Source organism: Rattus norvegicus, chromosome 8 (assembly GCF_036323735.1).
Source record: "Rattus norvegicus strain BN/NHsdMcwi chromosome 8, GRCr8, whole genome shotgun sequence".
NCBI classification, from domain to species: Eukaryota; Metazoa; Chordata; class Mammalia; order Rodentia; family Muridae; genus Rattus; species Rattus norvegicus.
The window spans coordinates 22,752,808-22,776,876 of record NC_086026.1 but is presented as its reverse complement, the minus strand read 5'-3'; positions in this window follow the sequence as shown (position 1 = coordinate 22,776,876).

The following is a 24,069-nucleotide window of genomic DNA, read 5'->3' as shown; positions in this document are numbered from 1 at the left end:
ATGCCCCAGCAAGACTATTCTCTGCTACATATGCAGTTGGAGCCCCGGGTCAGTCCATGTATAGTCTTTCTGTAGTGGTTTAGTCCCTGGGAGCTCTGGTTGGCTGGTATTGTTCGTTTTATGGGGTTGCAAGTTCCTTCAGCTCTTTCAAAACTTCCTCTAATTCCCCCCAAGGGGGTCCTGTTCTCAGTTCAGTGGTTTGCTGCTAGCATTGACCTCTGTATGGGACATGTGTTTTCTTAGAGTCTGCATGTCATCTGCCTCAGATCTTCTAGCTTTCAGAGTCTGTGGTGAGAAATGTGGTGTAATTCTGATAGATCTGCCATTTTATGGTACTTGACCTTTTTCCCCTTACTGATTTTAATATTCTTTCTTTGTTTTGTGCAGTTGATGTTTTGACTATTATGTGACAGGAGGTATTTCTTTTCTGATCCAATCCATTTGGAGTTCTATAGGCTTCTTGTATGTTAGGGAAGTTTTCTTCTATAATTTTGTTGAAGAGATTTACTGGCCCTTTAAGTTGGGAATCCTCTATCTCTTCTATACCTGTTATCCTTAGGTTTGATCTCATTGTGTCCTGGATTGCTATTCTTGCTTTTCTGTTGTGTTTGGATATCCAGTACTTGCTTTGGTGGGAGAACTGGGCTCTGATGATGCCAAATAGTTTTGATTTCCGTTTCTGAGATTCCTGTGCTTGCTTTTCCGCATGAGGTTGTCTCTGGTGTTAGCTTGTCTTGCTGTCTCTGACAGTGACTTGACCTTTCTGTAAGCCTGTGTGTCAGCACTCCTGTAGACCTGTTTTCTTTTTGTCAGTTCTGGAAAGAGAGGGCTGCTCCTGCTTTGTGTGTCCTGAGGTCTCCAGTTGGGTTGCTTAGAGCAGAAGAGTTGGTCTTACCTTTGCTCTCAAGTGTGCTAGTGCTCCAGGTGACTGGATTTCAGCTCTGTGCTCAGACAGAAACCGGAAGAGTCCTGCCTCTGACTGCTCTGAGGTTCTTGGATTCAGAAGACACTAGGCAGGTTCCTCTTGGGTCAGGAATGTGAACCAAAGTGGCAGTCTTCCCTGAGCTTTCAGGATTGTCTGCACTTCTGAGAATTCAGCTTTCTTCTCCACAGGATTTGTGTACAGAGAGCTGTGGGAGTGTTTCAGCTGTGGGCTCAGGCAGAAACCAGAAGTGTTCTGTCCTAGACTTCTCCTGCCTTTATGTATGACCTGAGGCCACCAAGCAGGTCGCTTAGAGCAAAAGAGTTGGTCTTACCTTTGCTCTCAGGTATGTTGGCATTCCTGGTGACTGGCCTTTAGTGTAGGCAGAAATCCAAAGTGTCCTGCTCTGTCTGCTCCTAGGTTCCTATGTCCAGAAGGCACAGAGGGCAATAGGCAAGTTCCTCTTGGGTTAGGAATGTGGGTAAAAGTAGCTGTCTTCTCTTAGCTCTCAGGATTGTCTGCAGTTCTGCGAGTCCAGCTCTCTCCCTCAAGGAATTGGGGTACAGAGAACTGTGCAACTGGTTCAGTCATCCTGTATTTCTCTAAGGGAATTATTTATGTTCTTCTTAAAGTCCTTTATCATCACTATGAGATGTGATTTTAATTCTAATTCTTGCATTTCCAGTGCATTTCAATATCCAGTATTTGCTGTGGTGTGCAAACTGGGCTCTGATGATGCCAAGTAATCTTTCTTTCTGTTGCTTAGAGTTTGTGCCCTTGCCTTTTGCCATTAGGTTGTCTCTGGTGTTAGCTGTTCTTGCTGTCTCTGACAGTGGCTTTAGCCTCCTGTAAGCCTGTGTGTCAGAAGTCCTGGAGACTAGCTTTCTCCCACTGGGATCTGGATACAAAGAGCTGTGTCACAGGGTCAGCTCTAGGAGCAGTCGAAAACCAGAAGTATACTGTCCCAGACTGTTCCTGGGTTCCTTTGTCCTGATGACTCCAGCTGGGCTCAGAGCAGCATTGTTGGTCTTACCTCTGCTCTCAGGTATGTCAGTGCTCTTGGAAACTGGCTTTCATCTCTGGGCCCAGGTAGAGACCAGAAAATTCCTGTCCTTGACAGCTCCCAGGATCTTGAGTCCAGTGTGTTCCATTCTTCTTGGCCAGGAATGTGAGCAGAAGTGGTGGTCTCCACTGTGGTCTCAGGGTTGTCTGTACTTCTGAAAGCCCAGCTCTATCCTCTATGGGATCTGGGTACAGAAAGCTGTGAGAACAGGTCAGCATTGGGCACAGGCAGAAACCTGAAGCAATAATTTTTTTCTTTTTTTCAAAAGATGAGATTATTTTTGAGTTCTTATTTTCTTACTTATTAATAGGGATGTTAGACAATATTTAGAGATATTAAATTTTTTGGTCCCCAGGAATCTTCCAATCAATGCTTGGTGGATAAATGTGTTTCAATCTCTTTAATTCACTGTGGTCTTTTTTTCTACCAGCACAGGAATGGTTATCATAAACTGTCTTCAGCAGCTAGTGGTGGCAAAAAAGAGACAGCAAGCAATAGCTGATGAAACTTGCTCTGGAATTACTCAGCAGGTCTCGGGTGTCAGAATCTTAAGCCCCAACTGACAGAAGACCTATTCTGTAGCCTAAAGTGTTGCAATTCCTCAACTGTTGTATGTAGTTAATGGTACATATCCTAGGCTCTAGATCACGTGCTTATTTTTTTAAGAAATCTATATCTATATCTACATCTACATCTACATCTATATCTATATCTATATCTATATCTATATCTATATCTATATCTATATCTATATCTATATCTATATCTATATCTAGTCCCATTACAGATGGTTGTGAGACACCATGTGATTGCTGGGAATTGAACTTGGGACCTCTGGAAGAGTAGTTAGTGCTGTTAACTGCTGAGCCCGATCATGTCTTCTTATTTCAAGCTACTTTTTTATTTATGTTGCCAACTCAGCCCACACAAGAAATTGTGAGGAAAGGACTGAGTGACTAAGTGTTGATTTGTTGACTAATAATGCAAAACAGGAAGGCCATTTTGAAGCCTCCAGGCCACCTCATAAATCGACTGATCCTTTCCTTGAATATTAGTTTCTGATTTTATTTTTAAGCTGTGTGTGTGTGTGTGTGTGTGTGTGTGTGTGTGTGTGTGTGTGTGTGTGTGTGTGTGTGCTTGTGTGAGTGCATATTTTTTTTTGGTTTGGTTGTTTGCTTGCTCTCTAAATAGAGAGAAAGGGCTCAGCATTGGGCAGATGGGGAAGTAGGAGAATCTAGGGAGATGAGGGATGGGAAACCATGATCAAATTATATTGTATGGGGGCTTCAAAGCCAATATATATAGCCAGGGAAGATGGCTGCTTGTATTAACCACAGGAAAACTACGTCCCATGCTGATTGCTAGTCCTTAAGTCAATTAAAGCATGGCTACAAACTTAGTCCAAATTCACTTGTGAGGCTAAATGTGTACTTAGGAGTCTAATATATTTTCTTATCTATGCATGCTTTGTGCTTCTACTTTGTATATGGTTTTAAACTTTAGGAAAATTACATGGTTCAAATTTTAGTGGTTCCCTATATTTTTTTTTTATTTGTTGGTCATTTTTATTTCTTTTTTCCCCATCTTTATTAACTTGGGTATTTCTTATTTACATTTTGATTGTTGTTCCCTTTCCCTGATTCAGGGCCAACATCCCCCTAACCTTTCCCCCTCCCCTTCTATATGGGTGTTCCCCTCTCCATCCTCCCTCCATTACCGCCCTCCCCCCAACAATCACGTTCACTGGAGGTGCAGTCTTGGCAGGGCCAAGGGCTTCCCCTTCCACTGGTGATCTTACTAGGCCATTCATTGCTGCCTATGAGGTTGGAGCCCAGGGTCAGTCCATGTATAGTCTTTGGGTAGTGGCTTAGTCCCTGGAAGCTCTGGTTGGTTGGCATTGTTGTTCATATGAGGTCTCAAGTTCCTTCAAGCTCTTTCAGTCCTTTCTCTGATTCCTTCAACAGGGGTCCCATTCTCAGTTCAGTGGTTTAATGATGGCATTCGCCTATGTATTTGCTGTATTCTAGCTGTGTCTCTCAGGAGAGATCTACATCCGGTTCCTGTCAGCCTGCACTTCTTTGCTTCATCCATCTTGTCTAATTGGGTGGCTGTATATGTATGGGCCACATGTGGGGAAGGCTCTGAATGGGTGTTCCTTCTGCTTTTGTTCTAAACTTTGCCTCCCCATTCCCTCCCAAGGGTATTCTTGTTCCCCTTTTAAAGAAGGGATGAAGCATTCACATTTTGATCATCCTTCTTGAGTTTCATGTGTTCTATGCATCTAGGGTAATTCGAGCATTTGGGCTAATATCCACTTATCAATGAGTGCATACCATGTGTATTTTTCTGTGATTGGGTTACCTCACTCAGGATGATATTTTCCACTTCCATCCATTTGCCTATGAATTTCATAAAGTCATTGTTTTTGAAAGCTGAATAATATTCCATTGTGTAGATGTACCACATTTTCTGTATCCATTCCTTTGTTGAAGGGCATCTGGGTTCTTTCCAGCTTCTGGCTATTATAAATAAGGCTGCTATGAACATAGTGGAGCATGTGTCTTTGTTATATGTTGGGGCATCTTTTGGGTATATGCACAAGAGAGGTATAGCTGGGTCCTCATGTAGTTCAACGTCCAATTTTCTGAGGAACCTCCAGACTGATTTCCAGAATGGTTGTACCAGTCTGCAATTCCACCAATAATGGAGGAGTGTTCCCCTTTCTCCATATCCTCGCCAGCATTTGCTGTCACCTGAGTTTTTGATCTTAGCCATTCTCACTGGTGAAATCTCAGGGTTGTTTTGATTTGCATTTCCCTTATGACTAAAGATGTTGAACATTTCTTTAGGTGTTTCTCAGCCAAACAGCATTCCTCAGCTGTGAATTCTTTGTTTAGCTCTGAACCCCATTTTTTTTATTCCCTTTCCCGGTATCCAGGCAAACATCCCCCTCCCCCCTCCCCTTCCTTATGGGTGTTCCCCTCCCAACCCTCCCCCCATTGCCGCCCTCCCCCCCAGTCTAGTTCACTGGTGAACCCCATTTTTTAATAGGGTTATTTGTCTCTCTGCAGTCTAACTTCTTGAGTTCTTTGTATATTTTGGATATAAGCCCTCTATCAGTTGTAGAATTGGTAAAGATCTTTTCCCAATCTGTTGGTTGCTGTTTTGTCCTAACAACAGTGTCCCTTGCCTTACAGAAGGTTTGCAGTTTTATGAGATCCCATTTGTCGATTCTTGATTTTAGAGTATAAGCCATTGGTGTTTTGTTCAGGAAATTTTCTCCAGTGCCCATGTGTTCGAGATGCTTCTCCACTTTTTCTTGTATTAGTTTGAGTGTATCTGGTTTGATGTGGAGGTCTTTGATCCACTCAGACTTAACCTTTGTACAGGGTGATAAGCATGGATTGATCTGCATTTGTCTATAAAATGAGATTATTTTTACATTTTGTAATTATATAATTTTGTCTTTCTCCATTTTTCCCCCTAACCTATCCCATGCATACCCTTTATTCTATCTCAAGTTTATGGCATCTGTTTGTTTAATTTTTGTCACATACACACATCTAAGCTGGAAATGTCTGTGAATTTCAGTAACATCACTAAATCAGGAAAATTCTGCCAGTGTTCCTGGATGGTAACTAAAATTTAATGTAAAATTCTTATACTCTTTTTATTTTGTGACAGTGGTAGCTGATCCCCAAGGTGTCTGTGTATATTTTTACTATAATACAGTGCTTTTATTGTTTTGGTTCTAACTGAATATTTGCCTATATTTTGATCAGGATCATGTCACTTTCCAACAAAAGTGACCCTGTATACTGTAATCTACTTGTCAGTGCATATCCAGTATTCCCAAGACAACAAGTAATGGATTCCTGCAATAGCTCAGGACTTTGTCTTCATTACTCATGCTCTTCTCTCCTCTACCAAATGACACAGGAAATATTGACACTGCAATGAGCTTATACTTGACTTAATTAGTTATCACATACATGCTACCTCAGCTGCTTAGTATCTACCAGGGATATAGAAATGAAGGAGAATTTTGTAAGTGGTAGAGAAGTATAAGGTTGCAAATGATGGAGAGTCAGCAAGAAGATGTTTCCAGATCAAAGTTGTATTGCCTTTGATGGATGATATTTTGTATCTGGGAGAGACTATCTAGTCATTCATTATTCCACAGTAAGTTGAGGGTATCAGATGACGCAGAGCCTCATACATTCTTGTTGGAAAGGAGTCCTTATGTCCTTTCATGTACAGTTTGCAAATTTACTAACTATGGGGATATTCACACTTGTTTATTTTCAAGACTCTCTTACCATGTAGTCTAGGATAGCCCTGAAACTATGGCAATTTTTCTGCTTCAAGTCTCCAAGTGCTTGGATTACAGACATACATTATTATGCCTGGTTGATAACAGAATGTTTGATACAATGCTATAATTTTCAGAAAAGACTTAAGCCCTTCCTGAAATAAGGAGGTCATAAATGTAGGCTTATAAATATTGTCATTGGCTAACTTGTTTTTTTTTAATATTTGATTTCAATATTTAAAATAGTTCATATATCATCATATATCATAATGATATATGTTAAAACTTATAGGGAAATGGTAATTTGTAACAGTTTACATAATATACATCATAGTCAAATTAAATAATCTAATAGACATTTCATTGAATCTAATTTATAGATTTTCTTTATCAATACAGCTACAAACACCAATATGTCAGGTTATTTAGCTGTCCCTGACACTCTTTAGACATTATAAATATGTAAAAAATAAGAGTACAGATGGGGTTGAACTCTATCATAAATATGTAAATATCATTATGAAGGTTATTTGTTAAAATGGTAGTTTGTTACACGGACAAATATTTTCCAGAGAACAAATGAGTAAGTATATCATAAAACTAAATTGTTACAGAATTGGAATATCATACAATTTGATAAAAAGTTACTTTTTATTTAATAAGTGTTTTATGATCTGAAAGATGTGTAAAAGGTAAAATAGGAAGAGTAATTAAAAATCATTTAATAATTTATGTTAAATTACATGCTGAAACAGTATAGAATCTATAGTAATCTTGCTATAGAACGGGATAAATGTGTCATTCTGAGGTCTCTAATATTATATGGCTCAAGCAATATGTCAGATTATAAATCTTGATAAGTTACAACATGAAATAAAAAAAACAAGTTAAACCACTTTTGAAGATGTGCACATACCTGTGCATACATCACTGTGAAGCTGAGACGAGAAGATTATAAATTTGAGGGCAGCTTAGTCTGTATAAGAAGATCCCAGTGCAAACAAAAGGACAAAACCTAAAATTAAAACCAGGAACTATATGACATATGTGCAATTTGTTATATGAAAATCTATATGTGCACATTCATAAATAAGAATGTAATCAAAGAAATATAAAAATAAAATAACTCAACCAAATGAAGCAAAATATAGAAAGATAATAATATACAACAGGAAATATAAATGTTCCTTTAAGATTTATGTAAGTGTTTAGTTACATTTGAAAAAGAGTACAAACTAAGTTGCAGATATATTTTTTAGAATATGTTTGATATTTATCAAAAACATTCATAAAAAAATTGAGAGGTGATCATGTGAAGAAATAGGTACTGTTGGGTGATTCTCAGTCAGAAAACCAATTCGACAACACCTGTAATGATGACTTTGACAAGACTGATAAATTACAAATGTATTCACCCTTTGAATTAACAATTCCAGTTGTAGAAATGGTTCCTTCAGGAACCACATGTGTGAAGTGATGTGGAACATTGAGCTCAAAAGAAAAAAAAATAGCAGCTATTGAACTGTTCATCATTGCCAAGTTGTTGAATAATTTATGCTGCCTGTAGAAAGGACTTTTGCCCAGCTGTGAAAGCAAATGTACAAACTCACATGACTCAATTGTCAAAATGTATTTAAAATTAAATTTTAAATAAATAAGCAATAGCATGTAATCATGATCATAATACCAGATCATACTAAAATGTAGGATACATTTCTTTATATATGTATAGAGGGAGAAAGAAAATGTATAGTAAATTATCTGTGCATGACACACAAGGAGACTGAAAGTCTTCTGTACAAAGACCAAGTGATGAGGACTAAGGGTAGACATAGTTTTCAGAGAATGCATTCACTTTTGTGCTGAGCTTTCTTAAGCAAGAGATTTATCTGCTATTACATGATTAAAATTCAAATTATGAAAGAGAATAAAAATGGAAAAGGAATAGATAAAAGCCAGAAGGAAGGAGGAACAGGACAATCTGTTATAATTTCATTCATAAATTGGGTGAAAAGGTCAATGATTCATTTCAAACTGTCCTCTGAAGTATGAGTTCAGAACAGGAGCATATAGATGCTGGACAGTTGATACAATTCAGTCTTGCATGTGTCAAGCCAAATCTAACTATGGTCTCTAAACAGTGTTTTGACAAAAGTGCTTGTATCTGTAATTTTTTCTTAAGTAGTGGCTGTATTTTCAGTGTTTAAGACAGGTGATCAGAATATACAAAGGGCCCAATGGCACTGACATAGAGTAGAAGTTAAAGGCTTTGGGTTTTTTAGTTGCGAATCCATGCCGACATCAGAACACTCATTTCTATAAACACAAGTATCCTAATTTCTTTATCCTTTTCTTATCCATGTTCTCGTGATCTGTGATATATAAAATAAGATCAGGGAGTCATGGACTAATGAAGGGAACATTTGAATAACAAATGAATATGTTCTAAATTATGAGGCTTAGAGGATCAGAAATTAAAAAGGGAGTATATTTAAATAAGAAACAATTTTAACTTAAAAGTAAAACTGATGAGAAAGGAGATATGATTCTGGAGACTTATTAATCTAGTTCAAAAGCTTTAAAACAATATATTTCTCAACATTTTTATGTTCAGGTATTTTCTAAGAAATAAATGACGCTAATGTAAAGAAACTACTTAAAATTTTATCTAGTTACTTTTATCAGGTTATTTACAAAAGAAACATAGAGACCATTGAAGTATTAAAGTAGATTAAAAATTAAAGAAGACTCATTACCAAACTAAGATTTATAATTAGAAATTCTGAATTTCTTGCTTCTTTATTTTTCATGATTGCAAAGTAATTATAATTACATTACTTTTCCTTCCCCTTTTTTCCTTCCAAATCCTCCCATATACCCCCTTTTTGCTCTGTGTTTAAATTCAGGACCCCTTTCCCCCATCAATTGTTTGTACATGTATATATGCATATGCATACATATATATATTCTTAAATATAGCCTGCTGTATTTTCAACTTTAGATTTGTGGTCTGAGTTTCCATCTACAGTTGTTAAAACACTCACACAGGTCTTCTAAGTGTATCTTCTTAGATCCCTTCACAAGGGCCAGAGCATGACCCCCACTTTCCGCTTTCCTCCTCATCTTTCTAGCTCACAACAGTTAATGCTTTTGAACATCAATGTTTATTCAGGGCTCGGTTCAAAGCTCACTTGGTAGCCTACAGATTTAATTGGGATCAGTAGTTATATTTGAAGGTACCTTAATGCTCTCTTTTAAGCCTGTTTCAAGTCAAAGTGTCACTGATCCTGCTTTCAAGCTTAGAGGTTAAGGACCTTAGCTTCCATTAGAGATTTTCCCTTTTAGCCAGCACTGTCTCTGAAGCACAAGACTAGGAGATTCCTAAGATTACTGACTCAGTGTTCTAAAATAGTTACTGCTCATGGGAAAATCCATCTCCTTTGCCCCTGCCAGGTGATTAGGGAACAAAACACTCCTCTCTCTCCCATGACAGTCATCAGAAAAAAATCAGAAAAGCCATATCCATCTTTCTTTCTTCCTTCCTTCCTTCCTTTCTTTCTTTCTTTCTTTCTTTCTTTCTCTCTTTCTTTTCTTTCTTTCTTTTATTTCATTTTAATTTTTCTGTGCTGAATAGAATAAACTGCAGTGCTATTATTATTTTTACAGTATTTGGCCTTGAATTCTGTCCATTTTAATTTTCTACCCAATTTTCTGTTCATAAACAGTCTTTTTAAAGAAAAGACTATGAATCTTGAGTCAGTTGCAAGTATTAAAATGGATCTATATACTTTTAAATGACCAGCCTGACGCAGACTAACACAGATGAAAGAAGCTAGCATATAGCTAGCTTAGTTGTTATTATACAATGGTACAAAGGAGATCTCTCTTGGCCTTGTCATTCAGAGCTATAATGAAAGTTCTGGCAATTTGCAAGGGAGGAAACAGTTCAGCGATTACAAGAGGCAGAAACATGTGTAGAAAGTAAGGAAGCAGCTTCGTCCTTGGGAGCCTGACAGCATCAGTTCATTGCTTCTCTCCTTAACCCTGAGTGTCTGCCCCTGACAAATTATGCCACGGCAAGACTACAAGACATGATCAATGGACTTTGCATGACTGACATCTAATCACCTCCTACATAATCATATGCACATTTTAATAAGGTGACGAATGGCTTGAAAACACTGGAAAGTCTTACGAAATTTATTTGCCTCACAACTGACAGTTTCTTAAGAGTAATCACACTCATGACTAACTCAGAGATTCATCCCTGCCCTCCTTACACGGGGCCACCCCTTCTGTCTTATGATGCCAAAAGAGGTATCATTGATAGAAAATAAAACTCAGAGAAAAAAATTTATCCCATGACTGTTTCAACAATGAGAATCAAAATGAGTATATTTTAAAATGAATCTTGTTTCTGGACATTCTAAAGTTCAAAATCTATGGAACAATCCATTTGTAAATATTTACCTATAGAATGTATACCATTTCAGGATTCTTAAATAACTAGGAACATTTACAAATCATCTGTTGCAGCTAATATTTCATCTATCAGTCATATTATATCTAAAAGTCACTATCGTGCTCATAGCATCAAGCCCCACATGTCATTATTTTAAGTTTGTTTCCTTTTCAAAACACAAACATATAACACCCAAAACACCTTTATTTCCTTCCTTAATTTCTCATACAGAGCGAGTGTGTCAGTGGCATGCAGTCTTTCTCAGTTTCTACATTTTATAAGGAGATTGAAAACATTTTTGGTGTGTGTGTGTGTGTGTGTGTGTGTGTGTGTGTGTGTGTGTGTGTGTGTCTGTGTCTGTGTCTGTGTGTCTGTGTGTCTGTGTATCACAACAGGAGATGTACTTTTTTTATTGGTAGTAGCAAAATTGGTTTCTTGTATTCCCAGACTGTATTCACAGATTTAAGCCCTCCATTTTATTTTATCATTACTTTATCTCTTCCCCACTTGCCTACTTGGGCTTTTAAAGCCTATCCTACTAATCAAATACAGGAAAGATATTCATTATCTACTTTTGACAGATACCATGCACTTCAGAAACAAAGTTCAGAGATCCTTAAGACGGAACTGTCTTCAATGCTGCATGTAATAAATAGTTGTAGGTTCTTCTCCAATACCCATGACTAATACTCTGTAGTTAAATGGGTTTCCATACATATGTGTGGCTGCTCTCCCACTGAATGGGTCTCAACAGTTCAACTAGAGAGCTGTTAGTTACCAGCAAGATGTGAATGCCTCTTTTCCACTTTTAAGGTTATCATGCCACATTTCTCATTGATGAAGTTCATTCACATTATAGTGCTGGATAGGACTGTTGTCTGCCTTACCTCTTTGGAAGCTTCTTGGACAATAAAAGCTAGTCCTGAGGGAGGAGGTATTAAGACCAGTTCCAGCTCAAGGGTCTCTGGACCTTTTTTCTGAAATGCATAATGTCCATTTTAATTTGATAATAAAGATTTTTTTCAAAAGAATTGCAATTTTAGCAAGAGCAACCAGAAAAATACGTGTGCAAGGTAACAAAAATATTTAAATATTTTAGTGAATATGTATCCAAGCAATTATATAAGTCAAATTCAAATCTAAAATTAAGAAAAAGTACATTGACAGAATAAAGTGATCTGAGCTTAGATATAAGTGAAAAAGACAACTCTATATTTGTCTTGTTTATGCTAATATATATCCAAGGGAAAACTGAAATACTGTGTAGTTATATTTGATATACATAGAGAAAATGGCAAAAAAAAGAAGAAAAGAAGGAATGAAAGAGAGATGGAATGAGGTGAAGACAGAGACAGAAAGTAATTTTTGAAAGACAGAGGGGAGAGAGAGGTTTTTAATTCTTCCTCACAGTCTATGCCTCTCCTCTTTTCTTTTTACTGATTAATAGAGAATTTCATGTGTACCTTTCTATTTTATACTTCAGATCCACCTCACTTTCCTTTGCTCTAAGGAGTCTATTATGTCTGGCTAGTAGATACATTTATTCAGGAATATACTTAGGAGAATCTGTGCAAAACAAGAACCAATGAGTGGATGATTTCTCATCACCCTGTCTTCAACTACAACTCGTTCTTCCACTGCAAACTCACTTTGAATATTTTAAATCTGAGAAGTCAACATTGTCTTATAGAGATATTTGGGTTCAGTATACTGGCAGTTGCTATGTTTGGTGCATCTCATGTAATTGAAGCCATGAAATCAGGAAGTAGCTTTATAAAAAAAATAGAGACCAAGCAACATAAAACAGCTTGTTGAATCTTAGCCAAGTTAAGATATGGTGATAACAGTTCCTGTCCAATCTTCCCCATACAACATAACATGACATCTCAATTCAAAATATAATAAACCATCATACGTGTATGGCTAGAATGACAACTGGTCTCATGCTAAGTCATGGGAAACATTTATTTTAAAAGCTGACATCTTAGTCTTCATCCATTCAAAGTAAAGCAATTTGAAATAAGCAGTAGCAATGTCACATTCGTCAGAAGAGTTTGTCTTCTTTTTTCTTTTCAAAGTTAATTTCACGTGCTTGGTTAAATGTCGTTTCTGATTGAATCTACTCATTTGGATGTTCATCTGTACCTAGGTTGGAATAGTTTTCTATGATTGTTTCAATAAGTAGATTTCCTATACCTTTCCCCTGCTAATCTCTTTGGATACCTTGAGTGAAAAAGTTTGTCATTTTATAATACTCCAAAGGTGATGAAGGTTCACTCTCTTTCTAGCTCCCTCATTCCCCCCTCCTCCCTTATCTTATTCTTTACATTCCTTCCCTCTCTATCTCCTACCTCTCTCTCTCTCTGTTTCATTTCTTTCTTCTTTCTTTTTTATGTATGTATGTCTCTCTCTAAAGCAGAATATTTTGTAACTTTCTTCAAATTTATTTAGATACTATTTCTTGAAAAATATATAGTTTAATCCTTGGAGTCTACTTTTATTATTGAGTTCATTTCTAAGTTACATTTGTGTTTTATTTTTATTTCAATCTATCTACTCATTTTACTGCATAATATAGTCCTGTAAGGATTGCCTTCCACATTGTGGTCAAAATTGGATATTTTCTTTATCTACATTTCAAATATTATCCCCCTTCCAGTTTCCCCTTTAGAAATACCCAATCTCATCGCACAACCTCCCTACCTCCATGCCAGTGCTCCCCCACCCACTCACTTCTGGCTCCCCTCCCTGGCATTCCCCTGTACTGGGCCATCAAGCCTTCATAGGACCAAGGGCCTATCCTCGATTAATGCCCAACAAGGACATCCTATGCTACATATGTGGCTGGAGACATGGGTCTCTCCATGTATACTCATTGTTTGGTGGATTAATCCCTGGTAGCTTGGGGTGTCTGGTTTTTGTTATTCTTCCTAAGGGGTTGCAAAAACACTCAGCTATCTCAGTCCTTTCTCTACCTCCTCCACTGGGGACACCGTTCTCTTTCCAATGGTTGGCTGTGAGTATCCGCATCTGTATTAGTCAGGCTCTGCAGAGCCTCTCAGGAGACAGCTATATCAGGCTCCTGTCAGTATGCACTTCTTGACATCCACAATAGTGACTGGGTTTGGAAGATGCATGTGGAATGAATCCACATGTCTAGTAGTCTTTGTACGGCCTTCCCTTCTATCTTTGCTCCACACCTTTTCTCCATATTTTCTCCTGTGAGTATTGTGTGCCCCCTTCTAAGAAGTACTGAAGTATGCTCACTTTGGTCTTTCTTCTTCTTGAGCTTCACATCATCTGTAAATTGTATCTTGTTTGTTCTGATCTTTTGGGTTAATATACACTTATCAATGAATGCATATTGTGTGTGTTCTTCTGTGATTAGGTTGCCTCACTCAGGATGATATTTTCTAGTTCCATCCATTTGCTTAAGAATTTCATGAAGTCACTGTTTTTAATAGGTGAGTAGTACTCCATTGTGTTTATGTATCACATTTTCTGTATTCAGTCCTCTATTGAGAGACATTAGGGTTCTTTCCAGCTTCTGGCTATTATAAATAAGGCTGATATAAACATAAACGTCTATGTTATACGTTGCGGCATCTTTTGGGTATATGCCCAATAGTGGTATAGTTGTGTCCTCAGTTAGTACTATTCCCAATTTTCTGAGGTACTGCCAGACTGATTTCCAGAGTGGTTGTACGAGCTTGCAATCCCACCAACAATGGAGGCGTGTTCCTATTTCTCCACATTCTCACCAGCACCTGCTCTCACCCAAGTTTTTGATCTTAGCCATTCTGACTGGTGTGAAGTGGTAACTCAGGGATGTTTTGATTTGTATTTCCCTGATGACTTAGGAAGTTGTCTTTTTTTTAGGTGCTTCATGACCATTTGAATTTCCTCAGTTGGAATTCTGTTTAGCCCTTTACACCATTTTTAAGAGGGTTATTTGATTCTCTAAAAATCTAACTTCCTTGGTTCTTTGTAGATATTGGATATTAGCCCTATATCTGATGCTGTATTGGTAAAGATCTTTTCCCAATCCATTGGTTGCCATTTTGTCATATTAAAAGTGTCCTTTGCCTTACAGAAACTTTGCAATTAGGTCTCATTTGTTGATTCTTAGAGCATAAGCATAAGCATTCTATTCAAGAAAATTTCCCCTGTGCTTATATGTTTGAAGCTTTTCCCCACTCCCTCTTCTATTAGTTTCAGTCTAACTGGTTGTATGTGGAGCTCCTCGAATCACTTGTACTTGAGCTTTGTTCAAGAGATAAGAACGGATCAAGCTGCTTTACCGTACTTGCTGACCTCTAGCTGAACCAGCACCATTTGTTGAAAATGCTATCTTTTTTTTCTATTGGATAGTTTTAGCTCCTTTGTTAAAAATCTATTGACTGTAGGTGTGTGGCTTCATTTCCGGGTCTACAATTCTATTTCATTGATCTACCTGCCTGTCTCTGTACCAACAGCATGCAGTTTTACCATTTCTCTGTAATACACCTTACGATTACGGATGGTAAGTTCCCCCAGAAATTCTTTTATTGTTGTGGATAGTTTTTGCTATCCTGAGTTTTTTGTTATTCCAAATATATTTTCAAATTATTCTTTATAATTCTATGAAGAATGAAGTTGGAATTTTGACAGGATAGCATTGAATCTGTAGATTGCTTTTGGCAAGATGGCTATTTACACAATATTAATCCTGCCTATCCATGAGCATGAGAGATCTTTCCATCTTCTGAGACTTTCTTTTTTTTTTTTTCTTCAGAGACTTGAAGTTCTTGTCATACAGGTGTTTCACTTGCTTGGTTAGAATCACACCAAGATATTTTTATACTATTTGTGGCTATTGTGAGTAGTGTCATTTCCCGAATTTGTTTCTCAGCCTGTTTATCCTTAGAGCAGAAGAAAGGTACTGATTTGTTTGAGTTAGTTTTATACCCAGCCACTTTGATGAAGTTGTTTATCAGGTTTAGCAGTTCTCTGGTGGAATTTTTAGGATCACTTAAGTATAATATCATACCTTCTGCAAATAGGGATTATTTATTTATTTATTTATTATTTATTTATTTATTTATTTATTTATTTATTTATTCATTTCAAATTTAATCCCTATGACCTCGTTTTGTTGTCTAATTGCTCTGGCTAGGACTTCAAGTACTACATTGTATAGGTAAAAAGAGAGTGGGCAGCCTTGTCCAGTCCCTGGTTTTAGTGGGAGTGCTTCAAGTTTCTCTCCATATAGTTTGATGTTGGCTACTGGTTTGCTATATATTGCTTTTACTATATTTAGATATGGGCCTTGAATTCCTGAACTTTCCAGGACTTTAATCATGAAGGAGTTTTGAATTTTGTCAAATGTTTTCTAAGCATCTAATGAGATTACCATGTGTTTTTTTTTCTTTGAGTTTGTTTATATAGTGGATTACATTGATGCATGTCTGTAAATTGAACCATGCCTGCATCCCTGGGATGAAGCCTACTTGATCATGATGGATGATCATTTTGATGTGTTCTTGGATCGAGTTTGCGAGAATCTTATTGAGCATTTTTGTGTTGATATTCATAAGGAAAATTATTCCAAAGTTCTCCTTTTTTTGGGGTCTTTTTGTGGTTTAGGTATAAGCGTAATTGTGAATTCATAGAAGGAATTTGGTAGGGCTCCATCTGTTTCTATTTTGTGGAATAGTTTGGACAGTATTGGTATGAGGTCTTTTACGAAGGTCTGATAGAATTCTGTAGTAAACCCATCTGGTCCTGGCCTCTTTTTGGTTGGGAAACTTTTAATACCTGCTTCTATTTCTTTAGAAGATATGGAATTGTTTAGATGTTTTATCTGTTCCTGATTTAACTTTGGTACCTGGTATTTGTCTAGAAAATTGTCCACTTCCTCCAGATTTCCCAGTTTTGTTGAATGAAGGTTTTTGTAGTAGGATCTGCTGCTTTTTTTGAATTTCCTCAGAGTCTGCTGTTATGTCTTCCTTTTCATTTCTAATTTTGTTAATTTGGATACATTCTCTGTGCCCTCTGGTTAGTATAGCTAAGGGTTTATCTATCTTGTTGATTTTCTCAAAGAACGATCTCCTGGTTTTGTTGATTCTTTCTATGGTCCTTTTTGTTTCTACTTGGTTGATTTCAGCCCTGAGTTTGATTATTTCCTGCCTTTTACTCCTCTTGGGTGTATTTGCTTCTTTTTGTTCTAGAGGTTTTAGGTGTGCTGTCAAGCTGGTTATGTCTGCTCTGTCCTGTTTCTTTTTACAGGCACTCAGAGCTATGAGCTTTTCTTTAAGCACTGATTTCATTGTGTCCCATAAGTTTGGGCATGTTGTGCCTTAAGTTTCATTAAACTCAAAGAAATCTTTAATTTCTTTCTTTTTTGCTTCCTTGGCCAAGTTATCATCCAGTAGAGGGTTATTCAAATTCTATGTATATGTGGAGTTTCTGTCTTTTTTTTTCTTTTGTCAATGAAGACCATCCTTACTCTATGGTGATCTGATAGGATGCATGGGATTATTTCTATCTTCCTGTATCTGCTGAGGCTTGTTTTGTGACTGATTATATGGTCAATTTTAGAGAAAGTAACATGAGGTATTATGAAGAAGGTGTATCCTTTTGTTTTAGGATGAAATGTTCTATAAATATCCCTTAAGTCCATTTGGTTTATAACTTCTGCTAGTTTCTCTATGTCTCTGTTTAATTTGTTTTCCATGGTCTGTCCATTGATGAGAGTGGAGTGTTGAACTCTCTTACTGTTATTGTGTGAGGTGCAATGTGTGATTTGAGCTTTAGGAAGGTTTCTTTTATGAATGTAGGTGCCCTTGCATTTGGAGCATAGATATTTAGTATTGAGAGTTCATCTTAGTGGATTTTTCCCTTGATGAATACGAAATGTGCGTCCTTATCTTTTTTGATGACTTTTGGTTGAAAGTCAATTTTATTCGATATTAGAATGGCTACTCCAGCTTGCTTCTTAGGACCATTCGCTTGGAAAGTTGTTTTCCAGCCTTTTACTCTGAGGTAGTGTCTGTCATTGTCTCTGAGGTATGTTTCTTGTATAAAATGCTGGGTCCTCTTTATGTATCCTGTCTGTTAGTCTATGTATTTTTATTGGGGAATTGAATCTATTGATGTTAATAGATATTACAGAATAGTGATTGTTGCTTCCTGTTATTTTCCTTGTTAGAGGTGGAATTATGTTTGTGTGTCTCTCTTCTTTTGGTTTTGTTGCACAGAGATTACTTTTTTGCTTTTTCTAGGGTGTAGTTTCCCTCGTTTTCCATTTAATATCCTTTGTAGGGCTGAATGTAGGTGTAAATTTTGTTTTGTCATAGAATATCTTCGTTTGTCCAGCTATGTTAATTGAAATATAGTATCACGTGCTGGCATTTGTGTTCTCTTAGGGTCTGTATGATATCTGCTCAGGATCTTTAGGCTTTCATAGTCTCTGGTGAGAAATGTGGTGTAATTCTTGTAGGTCTGCTTTTATATGTTACTTGACCTTTTTCTCTTACCACTTTTAATATACTTTCTGTTTTATGCATTGGGTGTTTTGACTATTGTGTGGCAGGAGTAATTTCTTTTATGGTCTAATGTATTTGGTTTTCTGTATGCTTCTTGTATGTTTATGGGCATCTCTTTCATTAAGGTAGGAAAGTTTTCTTCTGTAATTTTGTTTAAGATATTTACTGGCCCTTTAAGTTGGGAGTCTTCACTCTCTTCTATACCTATTATCCTTTGGTTTGATCTTCTCATTCTGTTCCAGATTTCCTGGATTCTTTGGGCTAGGATCTTTTTGCATTTTACATTATCTTTGATGGTTGTGTCAATGTTTTCTATGGTATCTTCTGCACCTGAGATTCTCTTTTCTATCTCTTGTATTCTGTTGGTGATGCTTGCATCTATGACTCCTAATCCTTCCCTAGATTTTCTATCACTAGGCTTCCCTCCCTTTGTGCTTTCTTTATTGTTTCTCTTTCCATTTTAAAATCCTGGACAGTTTTGTTCAGTTCCTTCACCTGTTTGGTTGTGTTTTCCTGTCATTCATTAAGGGATTTTTGTATTTCCTTTTTAAGAACTTCTACTTCTTCACTTGTTTTGTTCTGTATTTCTTTAAAGGAGTTATTTATTTCCTTCTTAAAATCCTCTGCCATCATCATAAAATGTGATAGTTTTAATCTAAGTCTTGTTTTTCTGGTGTGTTTCGATATTCAGTATTTGCTTTGGTGGGAGATCTGGGCTCTGATGATTCCAAGTTGTCTTGACTTCTGTTACTTAGGTTCCTGCACTTGCCTTTTTCCATCAGGTTGTCTCTAGTGTCATCTTGTCTTGCTGTCTCTAACAGTTGCTTGACTCTCCTGTAGTCCTTTGTGTCACCACTCCTGTAGACCTGTTTTCGTTCAGTCAGATCTGCTCTCAGGTGTGTAGGCATTCCTGGCAACTGGCTTTCAGCTCTTGGCACAGGCAGAAATCTGAAAGGTCCAGCCCCTGACTGCTTCTAGATCCCTGTGCCCAAGGGGCACAGATGGCAGAAGGCTATCTCCTCTTGGGTCAGGAATGTGGGCACAGAGTAGTCTCTTCTGACTTCTCAGGAGTGTCCTAACTTCTGAGGGTCCAGGTCTCTCCCACGGGATTTGGGTACAGAGAGCTGTTTGCATGGTTCAGTTCAGTTTTGGGTGCAGGCTGGATCCTGGAGGTTCCTGCAACTGACTTCCCCTATATTCCTGTATCCAGAGGCACTATGTAGTTTCTTCTTGGGCCAGGGATGTGAGAGAAGTGGGCAGAAGTGTTGTACGGTCCTGTGGTCTTAGGATTGTCCAAACTTCTGGGTGTTCAGTCTCTCCCCCATGGAATTTGGGTGCAGGGAGCTGTTGGATCAGGTCAGATCAGTTCCGGGCACCAGATTATTTTCACGTATTGGAAGTTCTGATGTTTTGAAGGAATGAAGAAGCTGCATAGACAACTATATACACTATCAAAATAGAAGAAGCTTAGGTTTTTATGAAACTGAATGTCCAGTAATTTATTTATTATAATTCTATAAACTTCCTTCTCTATGTGGCTAGATTATAACCTGCTATAATTGCAGTAACTGTACATCATACATCATGAAATAGCACTAGTAGTTTTCATTACAATTTGGTTTCTCTTAAAATACCTAATATACATGAAAATTATAACACAGACAAGTGGGTCTGATATAACAAGACGTGCAGACAATTTTAATATTCTAAAGAGGGAAGTCCCACACCCGCGGATCCCGGCCCGCAGCAGCTCTCTGCTCCCAGACCCGGTGAGAGAGAGACCCAACCGCCTGGTCAGGTGGGCACTCCTGAGGCTGCAGAGCGGAAGAGACCACCAACACTGCTCACCCCTGCCCACATCCCTGGCCCAAGAGGAAACTGTATAAGGCCTCTGGGCTCCCGTGGGGGAGGGCCCAGGAGCGGCAGGACCCCTGCCACAGACACGGCCGGACCCTGAAGGAAACAGACCGGATAAACAGTTCTCTGCACCCAAATCCCGTGGGAGGGAGAGCTAAACCTTCAGAGAGGCAGACAGGCCTGGGAAACCAGAAGAGACTGCTCCCTGCACACACATCTCGGACGCCAGAGGAAAAAGCCAAAGACCATCTGGAACCCTGGTGCACTGAAGCTACCGGAAGGGGCGGCACAGGTCTTCCTGGTTGCTGCCGCTGCAGAGAGCCCCTGGGCAGCACCCCACGAGCGAACTTGAGCCTCGGGACCACAGGTAAGACCAAATTTTCTGCTGCAAGAAAACTGCCTGGTGAGCTTGGGACACATGGAAGCAGAATTTCTCTAGAACCGGGCACGTTCTGTGTTTACCGGAAGTCCCACACCCGCGGATCCCGGCTCGCAGCAGCTCTCTGCTCCCAGACCCGGTGAGAGAGAGACCCAACCGCCTGGTCAGGTGGGCACTCCTGAGGCTGCAGAGCGGGAGAGACCACCAACACTGCTCACCCCTGCCCACATCCCTGGCCCAAGAGGAAACTGTATAAGGCCTCTGGGCTCCCGTGGGGGAGGGCCCAGGAGCGGCAGGACCCCTGCCGGAGACACCGCCAGACCCTGAAGGAAACAGACCGGATAAACAGTTCTCTGCACCCAAATCCCGTGGGAGGGAGAGCTAAACCTTCAGAGAGGCAGACAGGCCTGGGAAACCAGAAGAGACTGCTCCCTGCACACACATCTCGGACGCCAGAGGAAAAAGCCAAAGACCATCTGGAACCCTGGTGCACTGAAGCTCCCGGAAGGGGCGGCACAGGTCTTCCTGGTTGCCGCCGCTGCAGAGAGCCCCTGGACAGCACCCCACGAGCAAACCTGAGCCTCGGGACCACAGGTAAGACCAAATTTTCTGCTGCAAGAAAGCTGCCTGGTGAACTCAAGACACAGGCCCACAGGAACAGCTGAAGACCTGTAGAGAGGAAAAACTACACGCCCGAAAGCAGAACACTCTGTCCCCATAACTGACTGAAAGAGAGGAAAACAGGTATACAGCACTCCTGACACACAGGCTTATAGGACAGTCTAGCCACTGTCAGAAATAGCAGAACAAAGTAACACTAGAGATAATCTGATGGCGAGAGGCAAGCGCAGGAACCCAAGCAACAGAAACCAAGACTACATGCCATCATCGGAGCCCAATTCTCCCACCAAAACAAACATGGAATATCCAAACACACCAGAAAAGCAAGATCTAGTTTCAAAATCATATTTGATCATGATGCTGGAGGACTTCAGGAAAGACCTGAACACACTTAGGGAAGCACAGGAAAACATTAATAAACAAGTAAAAGCCTACAGAGAGGAATCGCAAAAATCCCTGAAAGAACTCCAGGAAAACACAATCAAACAGTTGAAGGAATTAAAAATGGAAATAGAAGCAATCAAGAAAGAACACATGGAAACAACCCTGGATATAGAAAACCAAAAGAAGAGACAAGGAGCTGTAGATACAAGCTTCACCAACAGAATACAAGAGATGGAAGAGAGAATCTCAGGAGCAGAAGATTCCATAGAAATCATTGACTCAACTGTCAAAGATAATGTAAAGCGGAAAAAGCTACTGGTCCAAAACATACAGGAAATCCAGGACTCAATGAGAAGATCAAACCTAAGGATAATAGGTATAGAAGAGAGTGAAGACTCCCAGCTCAAAGGACCAGTAAATATCTTCAACAAAATCATAGAAGAAAACTTCCCTAACCTAAAAAAAGAGATACCCATAGACATACAGGAAGCCTACAGAACTCCAAATAGATTGGACCAGAAAAGAAACACCTCCAGTCACATAATTGTCAAAACACCAAACGCACAAAATAAAGAAAGAATATTAAAAGCAGTAAGGGAAAAAGGTCAAGTAACATATAAAGGGAGACCTATCAGAATCACACCAGACTTCTCGCCAGAAATTATGAAGGCCAGAAGATCCTGGACTGATGTTATACAGACCCTAAGAGAACACAAATGCCAGCCCAGATTACTGTATCCAGCAAAACTCTCAATTAACATTGATGGAGAAACCAAGATATTCCATGACAAAACCAAATTTACACAATATCTTTCTACAAATCCAGCACTACAAAGGATAATAAATGGTAAAGCCCAACATAAGGAGGCAAGCTATACCCTAGAAGAAGCAAGAAACTAATCGTCTTGGCAACAAAACAAAGAGAATGAAAGCACACAAACATAACCTCACATCAAATATGAATATAACGGGAAGCAATAATCACTATTCCTTAATATCTCTCAATATCAATGGCCTCAACTCCCCAATAAAAAGACACAGATTAACAAACTGGATACGCAACGAGGACCCTGCATTCTGCTGCCTACAGGAAACACACCTCAGAGACAAAGACAGACACTACCTCAGAGTGAAAGGCTGGAAAACAACTTTCCAAGCAAATGGTCAGAAGAAGCAAGCTGGAGTAGCCATTCTAATATCAAATAAAATCAATTTCCAACTAAAAGTCATCAAAAAAGATAAGGAAGGACACTTCATATTCATCAAAGGAAAAATCAACCAAGATGAACTCTCAATCCTAAATATCTATGCCCCAAATACAAGGGCACCTACATATGTAAAAGAAACCTTACTAAAGCTCAAAACACACATTGCACCTCACACAATAATAGTGGGAGATTTCAACACCCCACTCTCATCAATGGACAGATCATGGAAACAGAAATTAAACAGTGATGTAGACAGACTAAGAGAAGTCATGAGCCAAATGGACTTAACGGATATTTATAGAACATTCTATCCTAAAGCAAAAGGATATACCTTCTTCTCAGCTCCTCATGGTACTTTCTCCAAAATTGACCATATAATTGGTCAAAAAACGGGCCTCAACAGGTACAGAAAGATAGAAATAATCCCATGCGTGCTATCGGACCACCACGGCCTAAAACTGGTCTTCAATAACAATAAGGGAAGAATGCCCACATATACGTGGAAATTGAACAATGCTCTACTCAATGATAACCTGGTCAAGGAAGAAATAAAGAAAGAAATTAAAAACTTTTTAGAATTTAATGAAAATGAAGATACAACATACTCAAACTTATGGGACACAATGAAAGCTGTGCTAAGAGGAAAACTCATAGTGCTGAGTGCCTGCAGAAAGAAACAGGAAAGAGCATATGTCAGCAGCTTGACAGCACACCTAAAAGCTCTAGAACAAAAAGAAGCAAATACACCCAGGAGGAGTAGAAGGCAGGAAATAATCAAACTCAGAGCTGAAATCAACAAAGTAGAAACAAAAAGGACCATAGAAAGAATCAACAGAACCAAAAGTTGGTTCTTTGAGAAAATCAACAAGATAGATAAACCCTTAGCCAGACTAACGAGAGGACACAGAGAGTGTGTCCAAATTAACAAAATCAGAAATGAAAAGGGAGACATAACTACAGATTCGGAGGAAATTCAAAAAATCATCAGATCTTACTATAAAAACCTATATTCAACAAAATTTGAAAATCTTCAGGAAATGGACAATTTCCTAGACAGATACCAGGTATCGAAGTTAAATCAGGAACAGATAAACCAGTTAAACAACCCCATAACTCCTAAGGAAATAGAAGCAGTCATTAAAGGTCTCCCAACCAAAAAGAGCCCAGGTCCAGACGGGTTTAGTGCAGAATTCTATCAAACCTTCATAGAAGACCTCATACCAATATTATCCAAACTATTCCACAAAATTGAAACAGATGGAGCCCTACCGAATTCCTTCTACGAAGCCACAATTACTCTTATACCTAAACCACACAAAGACACAACAAAGAAAG